Source organism: Cupressus sempervirens, chromosome 11 (genome assembly GCF_028749045.1).
Source record: "Cupressus sempervirens isolate cs-2001-9-10 chromosome 11, ASM2874904v1, whole genome shotgun sequence".
NCBI lineage: Eukaryota > Viridiplantae > Streptophyta > Pinopsida > Cupressales > Cupressaceae > Cupressus > Cupressus sempervirens.
The window spans coordinates 80,347,440-80,355,460 of record NC_143128.1 but is presented as its reverse complement, the minus strand read 5'-3'; positions in this window follow the sequence as shown (position 1 = coordinate 80,355,460).

Below are 8,021 nucleotides of genomic sequence, written 5' to 3'. Positions count from 1 at the left end.
AACTTTACTTGAGGTTCTTGGGGATTCATCAGTTGGTCCATACCATGACTGATTTTCAAAAAATTCCACATCTCTTGAGAGAATCATCTTGTTGTTCAATGGGTCATACAATCTATATGCCTTTGATTCTAAGTTGTACCCTATGAAGATGCACTTCAACCCTTTGTCATCCAATTTCTTCCTTTTCTCTTTAGGCACATGTGCATATGCAACACATCCAAACACTCTTAGGTGTTCAATTGTCCATCTTCCTCATGACCATGCTTCCATTGGAATTCTACCACAAACCACCTTTGTAGGACACCTATTAATTAGGTAAACTATTGTTGCCACAAACTCTCCCCAAAATTTAGTTGGGAGATCTTTCTCTTTCATCATGCTCCTTGCCATTTCAACAATGGTTCTATTCTTTCTTCATGGGTTTGAAAAATACCCATCAACTCATCCATTGTTGAAACAATGAGGTCTTCTGCCTCTTCTATGTTTATGACCAAATTATAATATTTATGAGGTAAACTCCTCAATATATTTTCCACTATCCTCTGCTCTTGATAGTCTTCTCCATTTGACTTTAGTTGATTAATCGCATTGGAGGTCCTTGAACTGAAATCTACAACTGATTCATTTTCCATGTTCTCAAACTCACTTCTTATATTCTGTAGTTTTAATGTATAGACTTTATCAATCCCCTTGAAGTTTGTCTTAAGGATATCCCATGCTTCCTTTGCATAATTTTCTATTGCAATTTTGGGAAAAATTGTCTCTGTCATTATTGCCTTAATCAAACTTAATGCCTTAGCATCCTTTCTCCTTGACTCTTTTAGTTGAGTCTTATATGCATTTGTGAGAGCAACATACTGGGTTAATTCTGTTACATCATTGAACCTAATAATCACAAACTCCCATAAATAATTTGAAACCATTATGGTCTTCATCTTCTTTACCCATTTATCATAATTTTGTCCATTAAAGGGTAGTGGCTACTACCATATCTTTCTTGCATCTCCCGCCATGTCAAATATCCAAGAAAAATGTGCCCTAAATCACTATCAATGTTGGGCCTCAAAGCTCTGATACCATGTTAAATATTTAAATCACAACTTAAATAATTTTTCTCAGCACGTGAAAGTGCCAAGTGGTAGTTTTGCTAGGCACCAATAGATGCCAAGTGATAGGAGAAGGTGCCAAGCTAGCTCAGCACAAGAAGATGTCAAGTGAACTTGGCACTCAAAGGGAAACTCAACACAAATGGATGTCGAGTAAGCTTAGCTTCAACTAAAAAATTATAACTTAGACAAAGACCAGATTTTCAACATGAATAAACTAGAGAGCCAAAGCTTGGAGCTTTCAACAATGAACTTCTTAAATGCAATAAATAAGGAAGAACAATGCATTTACATATGCATTCTTGCTTGATATTCAATTTTCATTCAAACTATTACCAAAATCTGGGAGCATTCAGCTTCATTTAGAAAACCCTAAAATAACCCTAAAACTTTAAATTGGTTAAACTTTAAACTTGTAGCTCTAATTGTTGCATACATGAATCCCTAGAGCAATCACTACTTCAATAGGTCAAAAACAATAAACTACAAACTTATATAATGATAGGAGATCCAACATGTATTGAAACTCTTCTACCTTTTGAAAACTTCATGCTGATCTGTTGATCAATTTCTTTTTCTTTCTTTTCTACTCTGCAAATTTTTTGCTCTCTCTGATCTACTAAACTCCCTGAGTGAATGAATCAAACATTCCTTTTTCGTCTCTATGGCAAAAATTTTTTTGCCTCTTTTCAAATTTCAAAAACTCACCTACCACATTCATTATTTCTGATTGTTACGAGGATGGTAGGTGGGCATTTGGCTCTAGGGGCTAATATGCATTAAATATTTCAGCAGGCATATAAAGTACCCTTGTTTGCATTTTTTTAAAAATGCATTCATTAACCAACAAGGAGAATTTTCAAAGATCTTAAAAAATAACACTACAATTTTTACTACCCATAATACTTGTTATTAAGTACAAGAATAGCCAAAAGATAAAATATTTAACTATGGAGTTGATTATCTACCATTTTCAAAGATCCACACAAGCAATATGACCAATCATGTATTGGCAAAAAGGATATTTCAAGTGTAGTGGAGAACTTTTGATTTTAGATGAATAAGAACCTGGATAATCTTCCTCATAGATGCACCCATGTTCTCGAAACCAACATTGTAGAATGAATCCTTGCATGAGTATGGCCAAGCCAAGTATTCTTTCTAGATTTTGCAAACCTCAAGAAATGAAATAGTGGAGTTTCACTAGACAACTCCATTAAATGGCCTTTTTCTATCTATGAATGAGGTTTCCAACTTCTATAATGAAATATCACATGCTCCTTGCCCAAAGGTCAAAGATGGCCAAGAGAAGCATCACACATAGAATGATGTCAAAGAGTGCAATGATGCCAATGTCATCAGGGAAGATAATTCCACTTTCAAATAAAAAATTATAGAACCCTCAAGCCATTGGGAAACAAAACTATGAGTACCAATGCAACACATTATGTGATCTATATGAAGTTTTGGATGCTGATATTGGTGGTTTTGCACATGATGCAACATATGGATATTCAACTTTTGGTGTGTTTTAAAAGAAAGATCTTTACTTCTAAAAAGTTTCTACTAGAGAGGCTTCAAAAGAAAGAATTTGAGCTCTATTTTTCAACTTCAAACCCCCCATAATGGTTGTTATGTTTCTATTAGAAAATTATTGCTAAATATAGGCTCCATAACTCCTACAATTGCCATTGATAGTCTAGTTGTTAGTCATTAATTAATAATGGTTGATATTATCATTATTTGTATTTCTTATCATATATAACGAAAATTTATTATCAAGAATTAGATTCAATGATTCGCATAGAAAATGAAATACTAGTTTATTCGAACAAGGGGAAGTGGGTTGTGACAAGAAGAAGAACAGTTCGGGAAAAGAATTTCTTGCTCACACTTGTAGGTATTTTGGATGCAGTCTTATGTTCATATTCTAAAAGAAAAGAGAACAAATATGAATTGTAAATTTTAGAAGGGAATTTTCATTGATTATGGTGAGGATCACTATGGATTCAAAATTTAGAATTTGATGGAAAAGAAGGTTCTTTAAAGTAGAGACATTATTTTGAATGAGAGAACATTTCCACCTTTACAGGCACCAATAATAATAGAGAAACAATATGTTCCTCTTTCATCTCTTAAGAATGATTCACAAAATTTAATTGGATTTTAATTTGTACAGCATGGTTGGAATGCACAATTTTACCACACAACCGTTACCAACATCAGTTTTATTCCCTACTCCTATTTCATCTTCTATGTCTTTTGATATCCCAAAAATGCACATTTCTCCATGCTCTCCTTCATGAGAAGATGAAATTGGTTTATTTGGTAATGAGATTAATATAGATAACAAGTTTCCTCATGAATCTCATATGGATGATGCCACAATAGATGTTATAAAATCTCCTTGTCAAACTGACCAACTAGTTTGCATGAAGTCTAGTCATCATCCTTTCAATACAAGGTCTATAAATATACAAAACCATGGACAAGATAGTGGCATTCAAAGTGAAAAACATTAACATAATTTTCCTATGGTTTTGGGTGGTGGTCATACCATTTTTTATGGTACCAATTTTCCATGGTGGAATCTGTTGCATTGACATTGACATGGTTGACATGGATAGAAGTCACACACATCAAGAATATATGCAAAGTAAATTACATGCATAGTGATTCTCAAATGTATAGAGGTAATCATGGTAAAATAGGTCCTCATAAAAATGATAAAACATGTCTTTTGAAGTCAAAAGTCATTGGTTCCTTATTAGAATTCAGAACCTCATTTTTGAAGATCTACAAGATACAGAAAGCTTGATAGGGAAAGCTTCCTACTCTTTGATAATGAGTTAGTCTTCATTGAAGAAGAAGAACCATCATTATTGGTTTCATAATTTGTAGAACAAAAAAATTACAAAGCTTCTTGTAAAGCCTCCGATTCTAGCAAATAGCAAGAGGCAATCTATGAAGAATGAATTCATTATTAACATCTTCATTGAAGAAGAAGAACCATAATTATTAGTTTTATAATTCTTAGAACAAACAAATTACAAAGCTTCTTGTAAAGCCTGTGATTCTAGCAAATGGCAAGGGGAAATGTGTGAAGAAATGAATTCATTATTAATATATCACATAGTATTTAATGTCCTTACCACCTAATAAGAAGGCTTTGAAAAATGAATGGGTCTACAAGTTGAAAGAAGGGAATGGAGGTAAGGTTTTCTATCATGCAAGGCTAGTTATTAAAGGTTATGGTTAGTAGCAAGGTATAAATTTTAATGACATTTTTTCTCTAGTTCTAAAGATGACTATCATTAGAGTGGTTTTGGGATTAGTTTCATATTGGGATCTTGAGCACAAACAATTGGATGTGAAGATAACCTTCTTTTTTGGAAATGTCAATGAGGAGTTGTAAATGATGTAGTCATAAGGATGTGCCAAAAAAGGGGAAAAACATCTCATTTGCAAGTTGAAGTAGAGTTTCTATGGGCTTAAGCAAGCTCCTACATAGTGATATCTAAATTTTGATCAGTTTATGATTGAGCATAAGTTTAAACACTTACAAGATTATCCATGAGTGTATTATAAAAGATTTTTTGATGGTGAATTTCTCATACTTGTACCTTATATGGATGATATGCTAGTGATCATACTAGCATAATGATTATACATGTGCTAAATAAATATATAGTTAGAAAATATATTTTGCATCAAAGATATGGGAGAAACTAAGAGAATACTTGGTATGACTATTATATAGGATAGACACAAAAAAAAAAAAATGGTAATCTAAAAAATAATAGATTAAGAAAGTATTGGATAAATTTGGTATGCCAGAAGCTAAGCTAGTTTGTGTTCCATTAACTTCTCATTTTTATTTCTCTTCTACTTTGTGCCCTAATAAACAAGAGGATCGAGAATACTTTAAATACATTCCTTATACATCTTTATTCTAGAGTGTCATGTGTGCTATGATTTCTACTCATCCAGATATCACTCATGCAGTGGGAGTGGTAAGAAGATTTATGTGTAATCCTTATAAACATCATTGGGATGCTATTAAATGGATCCTAAGATATGTTAAAGGTACTTCTTATTTTTCTTTATATTTTGGGATAGGAAAGACACTTTTATAGGGATTCATAGATTCAAATCTTGGTAGAGAATTAGATAAATGAATATCCAACTCTAGTTTTTTTTTTCACATTTTTGGGGCAGCCATTAGTTGGGGTTCTAAATTGAAACATACTTATCTATAGAGGCTGAGTATATAGCTCTTTATGAGGGTGCATCAGAGATGGTATGTTAAAAACTTGTAATCAAAGAATTGGGATTAAAAACAATCATATTATACTATGTTTTGTGATAGTGGAAACACTATATTTATGACTAAACATCATACATCTCAGCATCATTATAAGAATCTCAACTTGCATTCTAACTATATTTGGAAAGTGGTTAAAGAAGGTAATATAAGTAAAGGTGTGCAGAATCACTTCCTACAATAATCTTGTGAGGAGGATTGTGCAAATTCAACTAACTATTGCAAAGATCTCAAGAAATGCATAATACTATAGTCAAAATAATAATGAATGCATACCAAAATGATTGACATGGGGAAACCCTTCCAAGAGAAAAACCCCACCTTCCAAAACATGCACAATGTATTCTCAAATAAAAAATATTACAATACACTTGTTCTTAGAGAAGTGCATCACCATAACTTAAACTTAGACTCAGACTTAGAGAGACTCCCTCTAGCACCCAGTCTAGCAAATAGAACTTGATGATTCAAACACCTCCCCAATCCCTCCTTTTATAGTGATTTACAACATGGAAACCATTTGTGATCTTAGAAAACCATGGCACAAAACCATAGGCAAAACAACCATGCCACATGTTAGCCACTTGTCATTTGTAGCTCCAAGAATAGCATTTTTGTCCATAATTTTGTCGTCTAGTTTAGACTCCCATAAAAGTTATATAATGAGTTGTTTATACTCTAAAAATAACCCTTCTATATTGTACTAGGGACTAAACACATTTTAAAAAAATCATACACCTTTTTCCAACTCATAAACATGTGGAAAAATACCACAAACAAATCCTAGAATTTTCTAGAAAAAGCTTGCGAGGTTGAGACACAATTCTCAACATTCTTCCACTTGTCGAACAACTTGCAAGAGTTAGGTGATCCAAAATGTCATGGACTTAATTACTAGGGGCCAAGAGGCCCATAGACTCTGAACACCATCCAAATTTTTCTACGCTTATAGGCTTAGTTAATGCATCAATAGCATTCACCAAAGTCTCCACTTTTTCCAGCTTCACCTTGCCATCTTTGACCATATCTCTCACAAATTGATATTGTACATCAATGTGCTTGGTCCTAGCATGAAATGTTGGGTTCTTCACTAGGTAGATTGCAGTCTGACTGTCACTATAAATTTTTATTGCACCCTATTTGAACTCTATATCTGAACACAGTCTCTTAGCTGGATAGCTTCATTGTAGGCATGAGTAGCTATCATATACTCTACCTCTGTAGTTGACAAAGCAACCACAACTTGTCACTTGCTCATCCAACTAATTGTACCATAGAATAATGTAAACACATATGCACTAGTGGATCTTCTTCTATCAACATTGCCAGCCTAGTCTAAAGACACACAACCTTGAATATCCAAGGAATGCTCATTCCCTATTCCATGAAAACATATAGAGTACTTTGAGGTACCTTTCAAGTATCTAAAAATTCTTTTAACTACATCCCAATGTGCTCTTCCTAGATTAGACATGTAATGGGAGAGTACTCCCGCTACTTGCACAATGTCTAGCATTGTACAAACCATAGCATACACCAAACTTCCAATAGCACTCTAATACAGTACTTGAATCGTCTCTTCCATCTCTAATGGGGATGAAAGACACTATGAGCTAGAAAGCTTTGTTCCCATAGCAAGAGGGACACTCAATGGTCTAGAATCTTGCATATTAACACTTCTTAGAATATTAACAACATACTTACTCTAATCTAGTTAAAGCTTTCTATTTTGTCTATCTCTTATAATCTCCATTTCCAAAATGTACCTTACTGCACCAAGATCTTTCATTTCAAACTTTTCTTAGAGTTGAGATTTTAATTCTGCAATCAAACCTTTTCCCTTGCCAATAAACAACTTGTCATCAACACATAAGGCAATAACTAGGAAATAATAACCATCAAACTTGTAGTATCTATAGTGAGTAGATTTGGATCACACAAATCTCAAACTCAATACATATGTATCAAAATTTTGGTACCACATCCTCCAACTTTTTTAAAAATTTCTTCAATTTACAGACCAAATGACTTTTACCTTTCATCACTAAGTGCTTTGGCTATGTCATATAAATTTCTTCCTCCAAATCTCAATGAAAGAAAGCTATCTTCACATCCATCTTCTCAACTTCTAGATCATAAGTTGTTGTAATAGAAAGTAAAAATCAAATGGATGTCATTTTTTTTATAGGAGAAAAAATTTCACCATAATCAATTCCTAAAACTTGGGAGTAACCTTTTGCAACCAATTGTGCTTTATACTTCTCAATACTTCCATCTGAACCCATCTTTCTTTCGAATGCCCATTTACAACCAACAAGCTTTCATCCTTTAGGAAATGGTACAAGGTACCATGTATCATTCCTCTTAAGAGCCACCATCTCTTCTTCCATGGCTATTTTCAAGGATTTTGAATCATTCATACCAAGAACCTCTTCTATAGATTTTGGTTCATCAATATTAACATTCAAAGAAAATATACACCTCCAAGCATCAGGAGAATATCCATACCTTTTTGGTGCTTTCTTATGTCTACTAGACCTTCAAACAAGATCTCATTCAAGTTCATGTTTAGGTTCTCCCTCTTCCTCTAA